The sequence below is a fragment of the Chiloscyllium punctatum genome, chromosome 39 (assembly GCF_047496795.1).
Source record: "Chiloscyllium punctatum isolate Juve2018m chromosome 39, sChiPun1.3, whole genome shotgun sequence".
In the NCBI taxonomy this organism is placed as follows: Eukaryota; Metazoa; Chordata; class Chondrichthyes; order Orectolobiformes; family Hemiscylliidae; genus Chiloscyllium; species Chiloscyllium punctatum.
The window spans coordinates 69,160,557-69,184,564 of NC_092777.1; the positions used below are offsets into that span (position 1 = coordinate 69,160,557).

At 53.8% G+C, this 24,008-nt stretch overlaps 1 pseudogene; it reads left to right on the forward strand.

The window, feature by feature from the left end:
• LOC140464183 (UDP-glucuronosyltransferase 2C1 pseudogene) overlaps positions 1 to 23,800 on the forward strand; it is a 28,640-nt pseudogene extending 4,840 nt beyond the window's left edge.
• Positions 23,801 to 24,008: the final 208 nt, after the last annotated feature.

The following is a 24,008-nucleotide window of genomic DNA, read 5'->3' on the forward strand; positions in this document are numbered from 1 at the left end:
CCCCCTCCCTATCCCCGTCCCCTCCTCCAGCCCCTACACCCCCCTCCCTATCTCTGTCAACTTCTCCTCCAGCCCCTACACACCCTCCCTATCCCCGTCCCCTCCTCCAGCCCCCTACACCCCCTCCCTATCTCTGTCCCCTCCTCTCGCCCCTACACCCCCTCCCTATCCCCGTCCCCTCCTCCAGCCCCTACACCCCCCTCCCTATCTCTGTCAACTTCTCCTCCAGCCCCTACACCTCCCTCCCTATCTGTCACCTCCTCCTCCAGCCCCTCCACCCCCTCCCTATCTCTGTCACCTCCTCCTCCAGCCCCCACACCCCCCTCCCTATCTCTGTCACCTCCTCCTCCAGCCCCTCCACCCCCTCCCTATCTCTGTCCCCTCCTCCAGCCCCCACACCCCCCTCCCTATCTCTGTCACCTCCTCCTCCAGCCCCTACACCCCCTCCCTATCTCTGTCCCCTCCTCCAGCCCCTACACCCCCTCCCTATCTCTGTCCCCCCCTCCAGCCCCTACACCCCCTCCCTATCTCTGTCACCTCCTCCTCCAGCCCCCACACCCCCCTCCCTATCTCTGTCCCCTCCTCCAGCCCCCACACCCCCCTCCCTATCTCTGTCCCCTCCTCCAGCCCCCACACCCCCCTCCCTATCCCTGTCCCCTCCTCCAGCCCCTACACCCCCTCCCTATCTCTGTCCCCTCCTCCAGCCCCTACACCCCCCTCCCTATCCCTGTCCCCTTCTCCAGCCTGTGTCTCAATCCATGACCTGACTGGCAGTCTGGTGTTCAACATCCTACAGACTGTCCTGGAATAAGAGCCAAGAGCCTAGCGGCCAGTTTAATATCCTACCCTCAAACGACAGCCCCTTTCACCCAAGTGCACTGCAGTCGTGGTGTAGATTACAAACTGGGCATGATTTTGCAAGGGCAAAATAAAATTTCACTTTGATTTGATGGCCAGCAGTCCTCAAGGGCCCTGATCGAGATCAGATAAAGACCCAAGCTGTCTCCATTTTGTGAAGTTATATCAGTTATGTCACACTCTGGTGCAGGCTGAATGGCCAGCCCTTGTCATCAACCCAATATTCCACTGCCTGCAAGCTCCAAGCTAGCCCTGTGCTGCACCCCCAACCCCTTTACCCCCCTTTACCCGGCACCATTCTCTCTGTCTCTCGTCTCTGAGAATTGCCTTCCCAAGGCTTGGGGTTAAGTCAAGGCAAAAGAGAGGAACCAAGAGTTGGTGGGAAAAGAGTGGGGATCCGTGCCCGTCTAGACACCCAGCTGCTTCCACACCATGGACCACCCGCTCCCTCCCCACTCCCCCCCACCGACCCTGAAGCCAGGGATTATCACCTTGTGGGCCTGCTCTTTGGTAAATCGAGCCTTGTTAACTGTTACCCGCCCGTGAATTCAATCGTTCAGGTGACAATTGGTACACAGGTTCACGCCTGAGTTAGTGTCAATGGCAGGATGGGGGGGGGCGGGGCAGTGTCATTTCGACACACTCACATTACAGCATGTTCTCCCACCCCACCCAGTCGTTGTTGTGGCTGTCTCCCCCCCCCCCCCCCCAAATCCCGCCTTGTCTTGTACAAACTCTCAGGCTCACATGCCTCTGAGACAGCGAAAGCAGCAGGGGCCGCGGGACGTCCTGGTTGACACCCAACCTGCGCCGGGCGACAGCAAACATCAACAAGGGCACGTCTCATTCCTGGAAACATCTCCAATGATACCTGCCCCCTTGAGACATCAGGGAGCTGGCTAGGTGCCAGCCCGAGGCAAGAAACCAAACCCTTCTAACCTGAGAGATTCTCGGTGCACTTTTGAGTTTGCAGCGAGCTGCTGACAGATTGTGCCTCTCATCAGCAGGTAAGCCACCTCATTCTGTTAAATTCATCCCATCTGAAAGTGCACGAACAGGGTCAGCAGGAAATTCAAGGGACGCGGGCGAATCCAGCGTGCATGGGGGAATGGCAATCAGTCTGGGAGCGACCTTCAGGAGGCACAGCACTCCATTTTCTTTCAAACACTTTAGGCACGCATCCTCCTGTTCCCCACTTCCACTGACCTGCTCCAAACATTCCCATCCGACTCCTAGCTAGTTGTGCACCTTCTGAAACCCATGCTGCCTCACTCACTCCTCACGGTGCTGCCACCTCCAGCTTCACTCAGACTGTGTCCGGTTTAGCCCCATCACCCGCTCCCCGCCCTCCCTTGTCCTGTTGCTGTAAATGAACTGGGGGCACTTGAGCTCTGGCATTTCCTCCCTCGACCCTCCGCATCTCTCCCTTTCTCCACCTTTAGGAGGCTCCATGAAAATTGCTTCTTTGACTGAGCATTGACCTTCCCCAGTGCCTTCTTACTGACGCCATAATCACGCACCTTAGAAATTGCAGCAAAGTGGCTGGACAAATGAGATTACCATTGCAATTCAACCGTAGAAAGTACATTAGATGAACAAAATCTCATAGAACGAATGATCATACACTGAAAGGGACTTGAAGTTCTATAGCAGCCAGCACATCCTAAGATATACAAAACATTTCCCAGTCACTTAATGACCAAGTGAACTGGATGCTAATGAGAGTTCAGAGCTGAGGCTATAGGTTCCCAAACAGGCAAACTCACTGCAAACAACTGGCTTCACCTACACTTTCACTTGAGTTGAACCACATTATCAGGGAGCTGTTCAATATTTCAAACTGAGTGATCCCTCTCCCTGGGAGTGTTTGATGGGGACAGTGTAGAGGTTTACTCTGTATCTAACCCCGTGCTGTCCCTGTCCCTGGGAGTGTTTGATGGGGGACAGTGTAGATGGAGCTTTACTCTGTATCTAACCCCGTGCTGTCCCTGTCCCTGGGAGTGTTTGATGGGGGACAGTGTAGAAGGAGCTTCACTCTGTATCTAACCCCGTGCTGTCCCTGTCCCTGGGAGTGTTTGATGGGGGACAGTGTAGATGGAGCTTTACTCTGTATCTAACCCCGTGCTGTCCCTGTCCCTGGGAGTGTTTGATGGGGGACAGTGTAGAGCGAGCTTTACTCTGTACCTAACCCCGTGCTGTCCCTGTTCCTGGGAGTGTTTGATGGGGGGACAGTGTAGAGGGAGCTTTACTCTGTATCTAACCCTGTGCTGTCCCTGACCCTGGGAGTGTTTGATGGGGGACAGTGTAGAGAGAGCTTTACTCTGTATCTAACCCCGTGCTGTCCCTGTCCCTGGGAGTATTTGATGGGGGACAGTGTAGAGAGAGCTTTACTCTGTATCTAACCCCGTGCTGCCCCTGTCCCTGGGAGTGTTTGATGGGGGACAGTGTAGAGGGAGCTTCAATCTGTATCAAACCCCGTGCTGTCCCTGTCCCTGGGAGTGTTTGATGGGGGGACAGTGTAGAGGGAGCTTTACTCTGTATCTAACCCAGTGCTGCCCCTGTCCCTGGGAGTGTTTGATGAGGGACAGTGTAGAGAGAGCTTTACTCTGTATCTAACCCCGTGCTGTCCCTGTCCCTAGGAGTGTTTGATGGGGGACAGTGTAGAGAGAGCTTTACTCTGTATCTAACCCTGTGCTGCCCCTGTCCCTGGGAGTGTTTGATGGGGGACAGTGTAGAGAGAGCTTTACTCTGTATCTAATCCCGTGCTGTCCCTGTCCCTGGGAGTGTTTGATGGGGGGACAGTGTAGAGGGAGCTTTACTCTGTATCTAACCCTGTGCTGCCCCTGTCCCTGGGAGTGTTTGATGGGGGACAGTGTAGAGAGAGCTTTACTCTGTATCTAACCCCGTGCTGTCCCTGTCCCTAGGAGTGTTTGATGGGGGACAGTGTAGAGAGAGCTTTACTCTGTATCTAACCCTGTGCTGCCCCTGTCCCTGGGAGTGTTTGATGGGGGACAGTGTAGAGGGAGCTTTACTCTGTATCTAACCCCGTGCTGTCCCTGTCACGGGGAGTGTTTGATGGGGGAACAGTGTAAAGGGAGCTTCACTCTGTATCTAACCCTGTGCTGCCCCTGTCTCTGGGAGTGTTTGATGGGGGACAGTGTAGAGGGAGCTTTACTCTGTATCTAACCCTGTGCTGTCCCTCTCCCTGGGAGTGTTTGATGGGGGTGACAGTGTAGAGGGAGCTTTACTCTGTATCTAACCCCGTGCTGTCCCTGTCCCTGGGAGTGTTTGATGAGGGGACAGTGTAGAGGAAGCTTTACTCTGTATCTAACCCTGTGCTGTCCCTGTCCCTGGGAGTGTTTGATGGGGACAGTGTAGAGGAAGCTTTACTCTGTATCTAACCCCGTGCTGTCCCTGTCCCTGGGAGTGTTTGATGGGGGGACACTGTAGAGGGAGCTTTACTCTGTATCTAACCCCGTGCTGTCCCTGTCCCTGGGAGTGTTTGATGGGGGGACAGTGTAGAGGGAGCTTTACTCTGTATATAACACTGTGCTGTCCCTGTCCCTGGGAGTATTTGATAGGGGACAGTGTAGAGGAAGCTTTACTCTGTATCTAACCCCGTGCTGTCCCTGGGAGTGTTTGATGGGGGGACAGTGTCGAGGGAGTTTTACTCTGTATCTAACCCCGTGCTGTCCCTGTCCCTGGGAGTGTTTGATGGGGGGTACAGTGTAGAGGGAGCTTTACTCTGTATCTAACCCCGTGCTGTCCCTGTCCCTGGGAGTGTTTGATGGGGGACAGTGCCGAGGGAGTTTTACTCTGTATCTAACCCCGTGCTGTCCCTGGGAGTGTTTGATGGGGGACAGTGTAGAGGGAGCTTTACTCTGTATCTAACCCCGTGCTGTCCCTGGGAGTGTTTGATGGGGGGACAGTGTAGAAGGAGCTTTACTCTGTATCTAACCCTGTGCTGTCCCTCTCCCTGGGAGTGTTTGATGGGGGACAGTGTAGAGAGAGCTTTACTCTGTATCTAACCAAGTGTTGCCACTGTCCCTGGGAGTGTTTTATGGGGGGACAGTGTAGAGGGAGCTTTTCTCTGTATCTAACCCTGTGCTGTCCCTCTCCCTGGGAGTGTTTGATGGGGGACAGTGTAGAGAGAGCTTTACTCTGTATCTAACCCCATGCTGTCCCTGTTCCTGGGAGTGTTTGATGGGGGGACATTGTAGAGGGGGCTTTATTCTGTATCTAACCCCGTTATGTCCCTGTACTGGGAGTGTTTGATTGGGGAACAGTGTAGAGGGACCTTTACTCTGTATCTAACCACGTGCTCTCCCTGTCCTGGGAGTGTTTGATCGGGGGACAGTGTAGAGGGAGCTTTACTCTGTATCTAACCCCATGCTGTCCCTGGGAGTGTTGATGGGGGACAGTGTAGCGAGAGCTTTATGCTGTATCTAACCCCGTGCTGTCCCTATCCCTGGGAGTGTTTGATGGGGGACCGTGTTGAGGGAGCTTTACTCTGCATCTCACCCCGTGCTGTCCCTGTCCTGGGAGTGTTTGATGGAGGGACATTGTAGAGGGGGCTTTATTCTGTATCTAACCCCGTTATGTCCCTGTCCTGGGAGTGTTTGATCGGGGAACAGTGTAGAGGGACCTTTACTCTGTATCTAACCACGTGCTGTCCCTGTCCTGGGAGTGTTTGATCGGGGGACAGTGTAGAGGTAGCTTTACTCTGTATCTAACCCCGTGCTGTCCCTCTCCCTGGGAGTATTTGATGGGGGACAGTGTAGAGGGAGCTTTACTCTGTATCTAACCCCATGCTGTCCCTGGGAGTGTTGATGGGGGACAGTGTAGCGAGAGCTGTACGCTGTATCTAATCCCGTGCTGTCCCTATCCCTGGGAGTGTTTGATGGGGGACCGTGTAGAGGAAGCTTTACTCTGTATCTCACCCCGTGCTGTCCCTGTCCTGGGAGTGTTTGATCGGGGGACATTGTAGAGGAAGCTTTACTCTGTATCTAACCCCGTGCTGTCCCTGTCCTGGGAGTATTTGATAGGGGAACAGTGTAGAGGGAGCTTTACTCTGTATCTATCCCCGTGCTGTCCCTGTCCCTGGGAGTGTTTGATGGGGGACAGTGTAGAAGGAGCTTTATTCTGTATCTAACACGATGCTGTCCCTGGGAGTATTTGATAGGGGGACAGTTTATCTAACCCCGTGCTATCCCTGTCCCTGGGAATGTTTGGTGGGGGACAGTGTAGAGGGAGCTTTATTCTGTATCTATCCCCGTGCTGTCCCTGGGAGTGTTGATGGGGGACAGTGTAGCGATAGCTTTACGCTGTATCTAACCCCGTGCTGTCCCTATCCCTGAGAGTGTTTGATGGGGGACCGTGTTGAGGGAGCTTTACTCTGTATCTCACCCCGTGCTGTCCCTGTCCTGGGAGTGTTTGATGGGGGGACATTGTAGAGGGGGCTTTATTCTGTATCTAACCCCGTTATGTCCCTGTCCTGGGAGTGTTTGATCGGGGAACAGTGTAGAGGGACCTTTACTCTGTATCTAACCACGTGCTGTCCCTGTCCTGGGAGTGTTTGATCGGGGGACAGTGTAGAGGTAGCTTTACTCTGTATCTAACCCCGTGCTGTTCCCGTCCTGGGAGTGTTTGATGGGGGACAGTGTAGAGAGAGCTTTGCTCTGTATCTAACCCCGTGCTGTCCTTGTCCTGGGAGTGTTTGTTCGGGGGACAGTGTAGAGGGGGCTTTACGCTGTATCTAACCCCGTGCTGTGCCTATCCCTGGGAATGTTTGATGGGGGACCGTGTAGAGGGAACTTTACTCTGTATCTAACCCCGTGCTGTCCCTCTCCCTGGGAGTATTTGATGGGGGACAGTGTAGAGGGAGCTTTATTCTGTATCTAACACGATGCTGTCCCTGGGTGTATTTGATAGGGGGACAGTGTAGAGGAAGCTTTACTCTGTATCTAACCCCGTGCTGTCCCTGTCCTGGGAGTATTTGATAGGGGAACAGTGTAGAGGAAGCTTTACTCTGTATCTAACCCCATGCTATCCCTGTCCCTGGGAATGTTTGATGGGGGACAGTGTAGAGGGAGCTTTATGCTGTATCTATCCCCGTGCTGTCCCTGGGAGTGTTGATGGGGGACAGTGTAGCGAGAGCTTTACGCTGTATCTAACCCCGTGCTGTCCCTGTCCCTGGGAGTGTTTGATGGGGGACCGTGTAGAGAGAGCTTTACTCTGTATCTCACCCCGTGCTGTCCCTGTCCTGGGAGTGTTTGATGGGGGGACAGTGTAGAGGGAGCTTTACTCTGTATCTATCCCCGTGCTGTCCCTGTCCCTGGGAGTGTTTGATGGGGGACAGTGTAGAGGGAGCTTTATTCTGTATCTAACACGATGCTGTCCCTGTCCCTGGGAGTGTTTGATGGGGGACAGTGTAGAGAGAGTTTTACTCTGTATCTAACCCCGTGCTGTCCCTGTCCTGGGAGTATTTGATAGGGGGGACAGTGTAGAGAGAGCTTTACTCTGTATCTAACCCCGTGCTGTCCCTGGGAGTATTTGATAGGGAGGACAGTGTAGAGGGAGGTTTACTCTGTATCTAACCCCGTGCTGTCCCTGGGAGTATTTGTTAGGGGGACAGTGTAGAGGGAGCTTTACTCTGTATCTAACCCCATGCTGTCCCTGTCCTGGGAGTGTTTGATGGGGGACAGTGTAGAGGGAGCTTTACTCTGTATCTAACCCAGTGCTGTCCCTGGGAGTATTTGATAGGGGGACAGTGTAGAGGAAGCTTTACTCTGTATCTGACCCTGCCCTGTGTGATATCCCCTTCCTTTTTGAAATGGTCCTTATTCCTTGAGATGCCGTCTCTAACTAGCAATGCCAACTATTGCTTGATACTGAGTTGACAGCTCCCTGCTGGTGGGTGTAGACTGGGTTACCTGTCAGGGTTTATGGTATTGCAGGATTTTGTCAATGACAAACAAAGGGTTGGATTGTGGTCCGTGCTGGAAGTAGCAGATGTCCTGGAATGAGGGAGAGCTAAAGAATGAGGACACAAGGCCCCATCCATTCCCAATCTCTGTGTGTGTGATTAGCAGAAAGTGCAAGTTCTGCCTCTCGCACCAATCACATCATGATTCCAGGACTGAGGCAATGCATTATCTTATGAGGTGAGTATCAGTGTGTAGCTGAAGACCTCTGGTCCATGTCTGCAGGATAACTGAATGAGATAAAATGCCCTTGCCCTCTCTGTGTTCTATGGGAGTGTTTGATCGAGACAGTGTTGAGCGATCTTTACTTTCTGTTTAAAACAGAACCAGTAGCTTTACTTTCCGAGGAAAAGAGTAGAGGGAAGTTTACTATGTATCTAACCCTATGTGTTACCTGTCCTGGTGCTTGATGGGGATATTGGAGAGGCAGCTTTACCCTTTATAGAATCCAATGCTGATCCTGTCCTAGATGTGTTTGATGGGAATGGCATCGAGAGATTGGTGGTGTGTATGATGTCTCCTTCCTCTCTCCTTATCTGTGCCCCTCATGACTTTACAAACCCAGGATTAGTGGTGCTGGAAGAGCACAGCAGTTCAGGCACAGCATCCAACGAGCAGCGAAATCAACGTTTCGGGCAAAAGCCCTTCATCAGGAATGCCCGAAACGTCGATTTCGCTGCTCGTTGGATGCTGCCTGAACTGCTGTGCTCTTCCAGCACCACTAATCCAGTATTTGCTTTCCAGCATCTGCAGTTATTGTTTTTACCTCACTTTACAAACCCAGATCAACCCGAAGCCTCCTACCCTCCAGGGAAACAAGTCCCAGCCAATCCAGTCTTTCTTTATGACTCAAATCCTTCAGTCTCAATATATCCTGTTTTGCACCCTTTCCAGTTTAATAACATCTTTCCTATAACAAGAGCAGCCAGAATTTTATGCAGCAGCTCCAGAACAGAGGAGTGTATGGGTTTAAGGTGAGAGAGGAAGGATTTAAAAGGACCCTGATGGGCAACGTGTACACAAAGAGTGTGGTGTGTACACAGAACACGCTTCCAAAGGAAGTGGACAAGGAGAGTACAAAATAACATTGAAAAGACATTTGGACAGGTACATGGATAGGAAAGGTTAACAGGGATATGGGCCAAACTCAGGGAAGTGGGACTAGTTCAGTTTAGGAAAATTGGTCGGCATGAACGAGTTGGACAGAAGGGCCTGTTTCCTTGCTGTATGACTCCATGACTCTAACATGGATCTTATTTTTCCAGATGCTGGAAGTGATGACTTTGGCTTGACAGATTGGAGATAATGAGGACTGCAGATACAGGAAAGGCAGAGTTGATAAAGTGTGGAGCTGGGAAAAGCACAGCAGGTCAAGCAGAGTCAACCTGAGCTACAAATCTTCTCAAAACTCACTAGGAAGTGATGAAGCGTTCCGAGCTGAAACACCAACTCTTCTGCTGCCCTGATGCCGTGCTTTTCCAGCTCCACAGTTGATCAATTATCACTTGACAATCAGCTGACAACTCCCTGCAAGTTGATGCAGGCCAAGCCACCTGACTGTGGTGTTTGCAGAATTTTGCGAAATGGTAAACAAAATTTGGAATGTGGACTGTGCTGGAGTTGGCAGAGGTCCTGGAATGTTCTCTGGGCCACAGACAGGGGAGGGAGGGAGAGAGAGAAAGAATGAGGGACAATGTCACCATTCCCCATCTCTGTGCGATTAGCAGAAGGTACCAGTTCGGTCTCCCGCACCAATCACACCTTGACTCCAGAACTGAGGCTGTACAATCCCAAATAGGGTGGGTGACAGTATGATACTGGACACGCTGGTCTATGAGACAATGGAAGGATGCGGGGTGGGGTGGGGGGGTGGGGGGAGGATGTGGAACAGTGCCAGTCCCATCTGCCCACCGCTGATTGTGATACTTAGTTCAGTCCAACATGTGCCTCGAATTAAAATGAGCAAAAGAGACACAGGTGGGAACAAGGAGTTCCCAGTTCAGACTGTATGTATGTCACCAATTGCAGCAGGGACACATGCTATTGCTGGAAGTCCATGTGAGTATCTGAGATCAACGTGATTGAATTTTTCAAAGAGGTGACAAAGTGATCAATGAGGGCAGAGCAGTGGATGTTGTTTAAATGGATCTTAGTCAGACTTTCAGACAAGGTCCCTCATGGTAGGCTCATCCACAAGAATACGGTGCATGGGATCCATAGTGACGGGGCCACATGGATTCAGAATTAGCTTGTCTGTAGAAGACAGAGGATAGAGGTGGAAGGTCGTTTTATTCAGGCTGCAGATTTGTAACTAGTGATGTCCCACAGGGATCTATACTGGGACCTCTGCTGTTTGGGATATATGTATTAATGACACAGATGGAAATGTCGATGGGTGGGTTCGGAAGTTTGCAGACAATACCAAGATCGGTGGAGGTGTGGATGGTGTCGAAGGTTGTCAAAAGATACAGCGAGATATAGATCAGTCACAGATATGGGCGGAGAAATGGCAGATGGAGTTTAATTCAGGTAAGTGTCAGGTGCTGCACCTTGGGAGGTCAAAGGTTAAGGAACAGTATACAGTTAATGGCAGGACTCTGAACAGCGTTGATGTACAGAGGGATCTTGGGGTTCAAGTCCATAACTCCCTGAAAGTGGCTAAGCAAGTAGAAAGGGTGGGAAAGAAGGCGTGTGGCATGCTTGCCTTTATTGGTCAGGGAATTGAGTACAAGAGTCAGGATTGCCCGAAACATCAATTTCCCTGCTCCTCGGATGCTGCCTGACCTGCTGTTCTTTTCCAGCATCACTCTCACCTTGACTCTACAAGAGTCAGGATATCATGTTGCAGCTTTGTAAGACTTTGGTTAGGACACACTTAGAGTACTGTGTTCAGTTCTGGTCACTACATCTGGTCACTACATTACAGGAAGGATGAGATTAGATTAGATTACAGTGTGGAAACAGGCCCTTCGGCCCAACAAGTCCACACCCACCCGCCGAAGCACAACCCACCCATACCCCTACATTTACCCCTTACCTAACACTACAGGTGTGGAAGCTTTGGGGAGGGTGCAGAAGAGCTTTCCCAGGATGCTGCCTGGATTAGAGGGAATGACGAGAAAGAGAGGCCAAAAAAACTCAGGCTGTTTTCTCTGGAGTGGCGGGGGCTGAGGGGAGACTTGATAGAAGTCGGTAAAATTACGAAATACAAAGATTGGGAAAAGATACTGATTGTCAACCCAGATGTGAGGGGCAGGTTTTTCACACACACACAGAGAGTGGGAGTTCAAAATGTGCTGCCTGGGGTGGTGATGGAGGCAGGTATGATAAAGATATTTAAGGGAGTTTTAAATAAGCTCATGAATATGTAAGGAATGGAGGGATATCGAACAAGGTAAGACAGAAGGGATGAGTTGAATTGGGCCTGATGTTCAGCACAACAGTGTGGGCTGTGGTCGAAGGGTCCGTTCATGTGGTATACTGTTCTGTGTTCCATCTCTGCCTTCCACACAATGACAGCTCGACCTTGCAAGGGTCCATAATAAGTGGCAGAAGCAACTCAACAGGTTTCATAACAAGTCCAACAGCATTCATACTTACTGTGCAGGGTGCTATACTCTGTATCTAACCCCGTGCTGCCCCTGTCTTGGGAGTGTTTGATGGGGACAGTGTAGAGGGAGCTTTACTCTGTATCTAACCCCGTGCTGTCCCTGTCCCTGGGAATGTTTGATGGGGGGGACAGTGTAGAGGGAGCTTTACTCTGTGCCTCACCCCGTGCTGTCCGTGTCCCTGGGAGTGTTTGATGGGGGGACACTGTAGAGGGAGCTTTACTCTGTATCTAACCCCATGCTGCATATGTCTTGGGAGTGTTTGATGGGGACAATTTAGAGAGAGCTTTACTCTGTATCTAACCCTGTGCTGTCCCTGTCCCTGGGAGTATTTGATAGGGGACAGTGTAGAGGAAGCTTTACTCTGTATCTAACCCCGTGCAGTCCCTGTCCTGGGAGTGTTTGATGGGGGACAGTGTAGAGGCAGCTTTACTCTGTATCTAACCCCGTGCAGTCCCTGTCCTGGGAGTGTTTGATGGGGGACAGTGTAGAGAGAGCTTTACTCTGTATCTAACCCCGTGCTGTCCCTGTCCCTGGGAGTGTTTGATGGGGGACAGTGTAGAGAGAGCTTTACTCTGTATCTAACCCCGTGCTCTCCCTGTCCCTGGGAGTGTTTGATGGGGGATAGTGTAGAGGTAGCTTTACTCTGTATCTAACCCCATGCTCTCCCTGTCCCTGGGAGTGTTTGATGGGGGAACAGTGTAGAGGGAGCTTTACTCTGTATCTAACCCCGTGCTGTCCCTGTCCTGGGAGCGTTTGATGGGGACAGTGTAGAGGGAGCTTTACTCTGTATCTAACCCCCTGCTGTCCCTGTCCTGGGAACGTTTGATGGGGGACAGCGTAGAGAGAGCTTTACTCTGTATCTAACCCCGTGCTGTCCCTGGGAATGTTTGATGGGGACAGTGTAGAGGAAGCTTTACTCTGTAACTAACCCCGTGCTGTCCCTGTCCCTGGGAGTGTTTGATGGGGGACAGTGCAGAGGAAGCTTTACTCTGTATCTAACCCCGTGCTGTCCCTGGGAGTGTTTGATGGGGGACAGTGTAGAGGGAGCGTTACTCTGTATCTAACCCTGAGCTGTCCCTGTCCCTGGGAGTGTTTGATGGGGGGACAGTGTAGAGCGAGCTTTACTCTGTATTTAACCCTGAGCTGTCCTTATCCAAGCAGAGACAGAAATCTCTTATCTGGCTATATGTACCTCCTCCTGTGACTGCAGCCCGTGACTAATGAGTGCAACAAAGCAAAAGCTTCTAGCAGAGGCTGCTGCCAAATCCCCACTTCCCAAACCCTCTGGCCTCCTAATGTGTTGTGCACTTCGGAGAGCCTCTACATACTGGGTCACAATCAGGCAGCCCTAGACTTCTGGGTGACCAAGACCCAGTCAAGTGCCAGAGGCTATCTTCAGGAGGGCAGAGTCTGCAGGGATCAATGTGACAGAACGTGAACGCAGTGACACAGAGAGAGAAAGTGGGACAGAGAGAGAGAGAGAGAGAGAGAGAGCAAGTGACAGAGACAGTGAGAGAGAGACAGAAAGTGTCAGTAAGAGGGGCTGAGAGAAAGAGAGAGAGACAGAGAAAGTGACGGCAAATAATAGAAAAAACTGATAGAGTGACGGAGAGAGAGAGGAAGTGACAGTGAGAGAGGCAGGGAGCAGGGGGGAGTGATATAGAGAATGAGTGTCAGTGAGATACAGAGAGGCAGGGAGAGAGTAACAGAGAAAGTGAGAGTGGTAGAGAGTGAGAGAAACGGAAAGAGAGAAAGAGAATGGCAGCACATTGGCTCAGTGGTTAGCACTGCTGCCTCACAGCACCAGGGACTTGGGTTCGATCCCACCCTCAGGTGACTGTCTGTGTGGAGTTTGCACATTCTCCCCGTGTCTGCGTGGGTTTCCTCCAGGTGCTCCGGTCTCCTCCCACAGTCCTAGGTCCACAGGTTAGGTGGATTTGCCATGCTAAATTGCCCATGATGTCCAGGATAGTTATGTGGAATGCAGGGTTACAGGGATAGAGTAGGTGTGGACTCGATGGGATGAATGGCCTGCTTCCACACGGCAGAGATTCTATATGTAGAATGACAATAAGAGAGAGAGAGTGCAAGAAAGGAAGAGAGACAGAGAGACAGGCAAAGTGAGAGAGAGCGAGAATATTCCACTCCCCTCTCAGCCTGGGTTCCCCTCTCCACAGGCACTGAATCACAGCCAGATGTCTTAACGGTGAGTCCCCAACAGGACACAAAGGAGTGAAGCTAATTGGACCTGATTAATGATAACTCCATTCTGAAATCTAACATCCCTACATGGCCTGACAGCACCTGTTCTCTCTGGATCAGCGAGATCACATTCAAATGGCGCAGAGAGTTTCAGAGAGCAGGATCTGTGGTGTAGGGTCACCACACATTGCCATTTGGGGGCAAGAGTTCCAGGCTTTTGACCTAGTGACACTGAAAGAACCACCAATACCATTCTAAGTCAGAATGGTGTGTGTGTGTGCTGGGTTTGGAGGGGATCTTACAGGCCAGAGGCGCTTCCAGCTATAAAGTATCTTTAATGTTACCTACACAGGAGCACAAATCTGATCCCGGACCACGTCAACACACATTAGGAACATGCAACAAAATGTTTGAGCGTCCTAAAGGTAGGAGGAGGGTGACAGAGAAAGGGAGAAAAGGGTTCAGGGAAGAAATCCCACAGCACACAGATCCCAAGGCAGAGCCATGGGAACCAAGGGATGGGAATGGCAGCAGCTTGGACAAGAGCCGACTGATAGATAAGGAAAGCTGATTCTGGATGAGTGGTGCTGGAAGAGCACAGCAGTTCAGGCAGCATCTGAGGAGCAGGAAAATCGACGTTTCGGGCAAAAGCCCTGCATCAGGAATAAAGGCAGAGAGCCTGAAGGGTGGAGGTGTAGGGGCTGGATAGTTGAGAGACAGGGTGGGGGCTTGGGGCTGGTTAGGTGAGAGATAGAGTGGGAATGTAGGGGCTGGATAGGCAAGAGATAGAGTGGGGGTGTAGGGGCAGGACAGGTGAGAGATAGGGTGGGGGGGGTAGGAGCAGGATAGGTGAGAGATAGGGTGGGGGTGTGGGGCTAGATAGGCGAGGGATAGGGTGGGGGTGTAGGGGCAGGACAGGTGAGAGATAGGGTGGGGGGGGTAGGAGCAGGATAGGTGAGAGATAGGGTGGGGGTGTGGGGCTAGATAGGCGAGGGATAGGGTGGGGGTGTAGGGGCAGGACAGGTGAGAGATAGGGTGGGGGGTAGGGGCAGGACAGGTGAGAGATAGGGTGGGGGGTAGGGGCAGGATAGGTGAGAGATAGGGTGGGGGTGTGGGGCTAGATAGGCGAGGGATAGGGTGGGGGTGTAGGGGCAGGACAGGTGAGAGATAGGGTGGGGGGTAGGGGCTGGATAGGCGAGAGATAGGGTGGGGGGGTAGGGGCTGGATAGGTGAGAGATAGGGTGGGGTGTAGGGGCAGGACAGGTGAGAGATAGGGTGGGGGGTAGGGGCAGGACAGGTGAGAGATAGGGTGGGGGGTAGGGGCAGGATAGGTGAGAGATAGGGTGGGGGGTAGGGGCTGGATAGGTGAGAGATAGGGTGGGGGTGTAGGGGATGGATAGGCGAGAGATAGGGTGGGGGGGTAGGGGCAGGACAGGTGAGAGATAGGGTGGGGGTGTAGGGGCAGGACAGGTGAGAGATAGGGTGGGGGGTAGGGGCAGGACAGGTGAGAGATAGGGTGGGGGGTAGGGGCAGGACAGGTGAGAGATAGGGTGGGGGGTAGGGGCAGGACAGGTGAGAGATAGGGTGGGGGTGTGGGGCTAGATAGGCGAGGGATAGGGTGGGGGTGTGGGGCTAGATAGGCGAGAGATAGGGTGGGGGGGTAGGGGCAGGACAGGTGAGAGATAGGGTGGGGGGTAGGGGCAGGATAGGTGAGAGATAGGGTGGGGGTGTGGGGCTAGATAGGCGAGGGATAGGGTGGGGGGTAGGGGCTGGATAGGCGAGAGATAGGGTGGGGGGGTAGGGGCAGGACAGGTGAGAGATAGGGTGGGGGTGTAGGGGCAGGACAGGTGAGAGATAGGGTGGGGGGTAGGGGCAGGACAGGTGAGAGATAGGGTGGGGGGTAGGGGCTGGATAGGTGAGAGATAGGGTGGGGGTGTAGGGGATGGATAGGCGAGAGATAGGGTGGGGGGGTAGGGGATGGATAGGTGAGAGATAGGGTGGGGGTGTGGGGCTAGATAGGCGAGAGATAGGGTGGGGGTGTAGGGGCAGGACAGGTGAGAGATAGGGTGGGGGGTAGGGGCAGGATAGGTGAGAGATAGGGTGGGGGGTAGGGGCTGGATAGGTGAGAGATAGGGTGGGGGTGTAGGGGATGGATAGGCGAGAGATAGGGTGGGGGGGTAGGGGCAGGACAGGTGAGAGATAGGGTGGGGGTGTAGGGGCAGGACAGGTGAGAGATAGGGTGGGGGGTAGGGGCAGGATAGGTGAGAGATAGGGTGGGGGGTAGGGGCTGGATAGGTGAGAGATAGGGTGGGGGGTAGGGGCTGGATAGGTGAGAGATAGGGTGGGGGTAGGGGCTGGATAGGTGAGAGATAGGGTGGGGGTGTAGGGGCTGGATAGGTGAGAGATAGGGTGGGGGGTAGGGGCTGGATAGGTGAGAGATAGGGTGGGGGGTAGGGGCAGGACAGGTGAGAGATAGGGTGGGGGGTAGGGGCAGGACAGGTGAGAGATAGGGTGGGGTGTAGGGGCAGGACAGGTGAGAGATAGGGTGGGGGGGTAGGGGCAGGACAGGTGAGAGATAGGGTGGGGGTGTAGGGGCAGGACAGGTGAGAGATAGGGTGGGGGGTAGGGGCAGGACAGGTGAGAGATAGGGTGGGGGGTAGGGGCAGGACAGGTGAGAGATAGGGTGGGGGGTAGGGGCTGGATAGGTGAGAGATAGGGTGGGGGGTAGGGGCTGGATAGGTGAGAGATAGGGTGGGGGTGTGGGGGATGGATAGGCGAGAGATAGGGTGGGGTGTAGGGGCAGGACAGGTGAGAGATAGGGTGGGGGGTAGGGGCAGGACAGGTGAGAGATAGGGTGGGGGGTAGGGGCAGGACAGGTGAGAGATAGGGTGGGGGTGTAGGGGCAGGACAGGTGAGAGATAGGGTGGGGGGTAGGGGCTGGATAGGTGAGAGATAGGGTGGGGGGTAGGGGCTGGATAGGTGAGAGATAGGGTGGGGGTGTAGGGGATGGATAGGCGAGAGATAGGGTGGGGGGGTAGGGGCTGGAGGAGGGGACAGAGATAGGGAGGGGGTGTAGGGGCTGGAGGAGGGGACAGAGATAGGGAGGGGGTGTAGGGGCTGGAGGGGGTGACAGAGATAGGGAGGGGGTGGAGGGGCTGGAGGAGGGGACAGAGATAGGGAGGGGGTGTAGGGGCTGGAGGAGGGGACAGAGATAGGGAGGGGGTGTAGGGGCTGGAGGAGGGGACAGAGATAGGGAGGGGGTGTAGGGGGCTGGAGGAGGGGACAGAGATAGGGAGGGGGTGTAGGGGGTTGGAGGAGGGGACAGAGATAGGGAGGGGGTGTAGGGGCTGGAGGAGAGGACAGAGATAGGGAGGGGGTGTAGGGTCTGGAGGGGGTGACAGAGATAGGGAGGGGGTGGAGGGGCTGGAGGAGGGGACAGAGATAGGGAGGGGGTGTAGGGGCTGGAGGAGGGGACAGAGATAGGGAGGGGGTGTAGGGGCTGGAGGAGGGGACAGAGATAGGGAGGGGGTGTAGGGGGCTGGAGGAGGGGACAGAGATAGGGAGGAGGTGTAGGGGGCTGGAGGAGGGGACAGAGATAGGGAGGGGGTGTAGGGGGCTGGAGGAGGGGACAGAGATAGGGAGGAGGTGTAGGGGGCTGGAGGAGGGGACAGAGATAGGGAGGGGGTGTAGGGGCGAGAGAAGGTGACCGAGATAGGGAGGGGGTGTAGGGGTAGGGACTGGAGGATGGAGACAGAGATAGGGAGGGGGTGTAGGGACTGGAGGATGGAGACAGAGATAGGGAGGGGGTGTAGGGGCTGGAGGAGGGGACAGAGATAGGGAGGGGGTGTAGGGGCTGGAGGAGGTGACAGAGATAGGGAGGGGTTGTAGGGGCTGGAGGAGGTGACAGAGATAGGGAGGGGTTGTAGGGAGGGCTGCACTGTCAGATTGTCCCCCTCAAATTGCCTGCCAGTTCTTTAACAACTGCAATGAAGCACATCACATGTGTCAATCTCATTGTCCATGGGTGTTAATGTGGTGTGTGCATTTTGATGTACTACCAGACTCGAATTGTCACAAACGTGTTGTTATTTGCTTTGAGATGTTGTTGATTCTTGCCAGGTATCTGTGAATGCACTTGTTTTTCACACAGCATGCCACAGAACCAGATATTAAATGTCCTCTCGGCCCATACCTGCAGGCATTACACTGATAACATCCTTGATATCATCTGAGCCAGACCCTGCCTGATCCTGTTTTATCACCAGCATCAGTGACAACTCTTCAAACCTGTTACACAGGAACAGGAGGCCATTCAGCCCCCCCTCCTCCTCCAGCCTGTTACACAGGAACAGGAGGAGGCCATTCAGCCCCCCCTCCTCCTCCAGCCTGTTACACAGGAACAGGAGGAGGCCATTCAGCCCCTCCTCCTCCAGCCTGTTACACAGGAACAGGAGGAGGCCATTCAGCCCCTCCTCCTCCAGCCTGTTACACAGGAACAGGAGGCCATTCAGCCCCCCCTCCTCCTCCAGCCTGTTACACAGGAACAGGAGGAGGCCATTCAGCCCCCCCTCCTCCTCCAGCCTGTTACACAGGAACAGGAGGAGGCCATTCAGCCCCCCCTCCTCCTCCAGCCTGTTACACAGGAACAGGAGGAGGCCATTCATCCCCTCCTCCTCCAGCCTGTTACACAGGAACAGGAGGAGGCCATTCAGCCCCTCCTCCTCCAGCCTGTTACACAGGAACAGGAGGAGGCCATTCAGCCCCCCCCTCCTCCTCCAGCCTGTTACACAGGAACAGGAGGAGGCCATTCAGCCCATCCTCCTCCAGCCTGTTACACAGGAACAGGAGGCCATTCAGCCCCTCCATCCTCCAGCCTGTTACACAGGAACAGGAGGAGGCCATTCAGCCCCTCCTCCTCCAGCCTGTTACACAGGAATAGGAGGCCATTCATCCCCTTCTCCTCCAGCCTGTTACACAGGAACAGGAGGAGGCCATTCAGCCCCCCCTCTATCCTCCAGCCTGTTACACAGGAACAGGAGGCCATTCATCCCCTCCTCCTCCAACCTGTTACACAGGAACAGGAGGAGGCCATTCAGCCCCCCCACCTCCTCCAGCCTGTTACACAGGAAGAGGAGGAGGCCATTCATCCCCTCCTCCTCCAACCTGTTACACAGGAACAGGAGGAGGCCATTCAGCCCCCCCTCCTCCTCCAGCCTGTTACACAGGAACAGGAGGAGGCCATTCAGCCCCCCCTCCTCCTCCAGCCTGTTACACAGGAACAGGAGGCCATTCAGCCCCCTCCTCCTCCAGCCTGTTACACAGGAACAGGAGGCCATTCAGCCCCTCCTCCTCCAGCCTGTTACACAGGAACAGGAGGCCATTCAGCCCCCCCTTCCTCCAGCCTGTCACACAGGAACAGGAGGCCATTCAGCCCCCTCTCCTCCTCCAGCCTGTTACACAGGAACAGAAGGCCATTCAGCCCCTCCTCCTCCAGCCTGTTAGACAGGAACAGGAGGCCATTCAGCCCCTCCTCCTCCAGCCTGTTAGACAGGCCCTTTCTCGAGCTGATTATACAGGTACTAGAGGAGGCCTTTCCATCCTTTTCCCCAAACCTGTAACACAGTAACAGGAGGGGACTATTCAGAGTGATGATGGGTGTGCAGTGCTGTCAATTGCTGTCTTGGGCCTGCAGCCTCAGCAGTGTAAGGCACAGGTTAACTGCCTGCTGAGGCCTGGTTGTGAATTACAAGGACTGAGTGAGGTTGGATCCTTTGATTGTTTCCATCACACCTTCCCAGTCAATAGGAGCCTATTGAATGAGCTTGGAAGGTGAGAGCGGTCACATCTCTGGAGTGACAGCGAGCTGCCAGTTCAAGTCTAGATGATTCTCCCTGACCCCAACCTCCCCATTTTAACACTGCATCCTGCTGACATGCCCACTTGTCTGTCCTCGGCATGGTCAAATACTCCAGCGAATCACAACTCAAACTGGAGAAGCTACATCACATCTTCAGACTAGGCACTTTCCAACTAGCTCTGATGAAGAGTCATCTAAAAACAAAACATTAGCTTACTCTCTCATCGTGGATGCTGTCTGACCCACTGTGATTCCTAATAGGTTTTGTTTTCAGTATGGATTCCAGCACCTGCAGTAATTTGCTCCTATAAAAGGTTATAGTTGCCCTGTCAAAGAATTTCTGATCCAGAACAGTACACCAGAAGACAGTCACAGTGGATATCATGTGAGCTAACACCAATATCCTGCCCAGTAAGATCCATTCAAAACAATGAAGAGCTACCCTGCAGGAATGTTATTGAATAAAGGAGAAAGTTTCATCAACTCAGGTCAGCAAAAGACAGAAACACACTCCCAGGATAGTTACACCACAAAACTAGATATGGATTATAGCCCCTCGACACTGATCCCTTCAAACCCTCCCAGGACAAGGTCAGCACAGGATTAGATGCAGAAGAATGCTACCTCTACTATTTTGAAACTGAATGTCAAGCTCCCTCAACACTGCCACTTCAATCACTGCGAGGAGAGGGTTGGCACTGGGTTACATACAGCTTAAAGCTCCCTCTACACTGTCCCCCCATCAAACACTCCCAGGGACAGGGACAGCACAGGGTTAGATACAGAGTAAAGCTCCCTTTACACTGTCCCCATCAAACACTCCCAGGGCAGGGACAGCACGGGGTTAGATACAGAGTAAAGCTTCCTCTACACTATCCCCCATCAAATACTCCCAGGGACAGGTACAGCACAGGGTTAGATACAGAATAAAGCTCCCTCTACACTGTCCCCCCATCAAACACTCCCAGGGACAGGGACAGCACAGGGTTAGATACAGAGTAAAGCTCCCTCTACACTGTCCCCCATCAAACACTCCCAGGGACAGGGACAGCACAGGGTTAGATACAGAGTAAAGCTCTCTCTACACTGTCCCCCATCAAAAACTCCCAGGACAGGGACAGCACAGGGTTAGATACAGAGTAAAGCTCCCTCGACATTGTCCCCCCATTAAACACTCCCAGGACAGGGACAGCGATAGCACGGGGTTAGATACAGAGTAAAGCTCCCTCTACACTGTTCCCCCATCAAACACTCCCAGGGACAGGGACAGCACGGGGTTAGATACAGAGTAAAGCTCCCTCTCCACTATCCCCATCAGGACAAGGTTTACTGTCCCAGTAAACATTCCCAGAACCCAGACAATACTGGTTTAGATACAGAGTAAAGCTCCCTCTCCACTATCCCCATCAGGACAGGGTTTACTGTCCCAGTAAACATTCCCAGAACCCAGACAATACTGGTTTAGATACAGAGTAAAGCTCCCTCTCCACTATCCCCATCAGGACAAGGTTTACTGTCCCAGTAAACATTCCCAGAACCCAGACAATACTGATTTAGATACAGAGTAAAGCTCCCTCTCCACTATCCCCATCAGGACAGGGTTTACTGTCCCAGTAAACATTCCCAGAACCCAGACTATACTGGTTTAGATACAGAGTAAAGCTCCCTCTCCACTATCCCCATCAGGACAGGGTTTACTGCCCCAGTAAACATTCCCAGAACCCAGACAATACTGGTTTAGATACAGAGTAAAGCTCCCTCTCCACTATCCCCATCAGGACAAGGTTTACTGTCCCAGTAAACATTCCCAGAACCCAGACTATACTGGGTTAGATACAGAGTAAAGCTCCCTCTCCACTATCCCCATCAGGACAGGGTTTACTGCCCCAGTAAACATTCCCAGAACCCAGACAATACTGGTTTAGATACAGAGTAAAGCTCCCTCTCCACTATCCCCATCAGGACAGGGTTTACTGCCCCAGTAAACATTCCCAGAACCCAGACTATACTGGTTTAGATACAGAGTAAAGTTCCAGTGAACAGTCCCAGGACTGGGGTATCATGGTGTCCCTGTAATCAAGGTCTTGAGTTCATCCTTGAGTATGAACCCGATCCCCAGGTTTGTGCCCGAATCTCTCAGCCAATTGGACGGCGTGCTGTCATGATGGTTTTGTTTTCAATGACCTGCAGGGGTTTGGATGTCACCAGCAATGGCCTGTGGCAGCTGGGAGAGCTGGGAGAGTTGGCTGAAGATTACAGCGGTGATGGTCTTGCTGTCTCCACCGGCCTGCTGCTCCAACATCCTGGTGGTGCCAGTGGACGGCAGCCACTGGCTCAACATGCGAGTGCTGCTGGAGGAGCTGCATGCCCGTGGACACAACATCAGCGTGCTGCGCTCGTCCTCCAGCCGGTACATCGCCGAGGAGCCCTCACTCTACCACTGCTTCACCATGTCCCTCAATGGCAAGATGGGCATCACAGAGGACCAAGAGATGTTGTCGCAGTTCCTGCTGGACTCGCTGGAGATCCTGCGCGGGGGGCTGACCCTGACTGCCTTTGTGCGCAACACCCAGATCATCCGCAAGATGCTGTGGGAGACTCACCACAAGCAGCGGGAGTTTATCCGGCTCCTGTTTGAGGATAGCGCGCTGATGGAGAAGCTGCAAGGAGCTGGGTTCGCCCTGGTGCTGACCGATCCCTTCTTCCCCGCCGGCGTGATGCTAGCCCACCACTTGCAGCTGCCTCTGGTCTGCCACACCCGCTGGCTGTCCTTTGGTGACAGCCACTATTTGATCGCGCCATCGCCCACCTCCTATGTGCCCGTGGTGGGCTCGCGCTACACCGCCAACATGTCCTTCCTGCAGCGGCTGGCCAACGCCATGCACTACATCACCACTGTCAAGCTGGGCAGCGCCATGATCCACCCCAGCTACGATGAGCTGTGCCACCGGTTCCTGGGGCCGGGCACCGACATCGAGACCCTGACGCAGCATGCCGATCTGTGGCTGATGAAGGTGGACTTTGTCTTTGAGTTCCCGCGGCCCACCGTGCCCAACATAATCTACATCGGGGGGATCCAGTGCCGACCAGCCCGGCCGCTGCCGCCAGACCTGGAGGAGTTCGCTCGGGGCTCTGGTGAGCACGGCGTGGTCTTCATGTCCCTGGGCAGCCTGGTGACACAGATCCCCGCTGAGCTGGCAGAAACCATCGCTGAGGCCTTTGCCCAGCTACCCCAGAGGGTGATCTGGAAGTACCAGGGTGACAGGCCGGCAAACCTGGGCAACAACACCCTCCTGGTGCGCTGGGCACCGCAGAACGACATCCTCGGGGACCCCCGGACCCGGGCCTTCATCTCCCACGGTGGCACCAACGGCATCTACGAGGCCATCTACCACGGGGTGCCGGTGCTGGGCCTGCCCCTGATCTTTGACCAGTACGACAACCTGGTGCGGCTGGACAGCCGGGGCGCCGCCCTGACCCTGGATGTGAGCCGCCTGGACTCCCGGCAGCTGCTGGAAGGCCTGAGGGAGGTCCTGAGCCAGCCCTCTTACCGGGAGGCCATGGCCCGGCTCTCGGCCCTGCACCGCGACCAGCCGCAGACCCCGTTGCAACGCGCTGCCTTCTGGGTGGAGTTTGTTTTGAGGCACGGTGGAGCTGCCCACCTGCGGCCCGCCTTCTTCGGCCTGCCCTGGTACGCCTACTACAGCCTGGACGTGGCACTGTGCTTGGGCATGGTTGTGGCGTCCCTCACCGGGCTCGCCCTCCTGGCCATCAGGAGGCTTTACCGAGCCCTGAGGAGGGTGAAGGAGAAACAATCCTAACACAGGGCTTCGCTCGGCAGGGTGTCAGGGAGTGGGGTGGGTGGCGGCTGTTAGATTCTGGTCGAACTGCTACCTTTCTCTTCACCTGCAAGCATTCCTTTCTCCTGCAGGGTGGGTCAGCTATTTGACTGCGGTTGGCATCGCCACCAACCTCCAATTCCACTTCCCTGGGGCTTTGAGAAGTTGACATCCGGTGGGTTTGGGACGGGAGGGGAGCAACTCTCAGATGCTAATGCACCCACCATCATGAGAGTCCAGAATGATTCCCAGTGTAGGGTGGTTGGGGGGGGGGCTGCTATGTGCTTCATTAACTCCTCTATGTGCTTCATTAACTCCTCCTGGGACATGGGCATCACCCCTATCAGCCTTGCCGTTAAACTATTAATCCAGGGACACAGGGAATGTTCTGGGCACCCTCCATGCCTGATGGTGGAACAAGAGTTCAATAAAAAAACAATCTGGAAGTAAGCCTCTAACGATATCCAAGGAACTGTTGTTGACTGGAGGAAATCTCCATCAGGTTCACAAATGTGCTCAAGAGAAAGAAATCTGCCGACCTTACCTGGTCTGAGCGTACACAGGGCTCCAGGCCAGAGTGTTACGGTCGATTCTTAAGTGCCTTTTGGTTAATTAGGGAAGGAGAACAAAATGCTAGATATGTAACAAAACCCTGTAC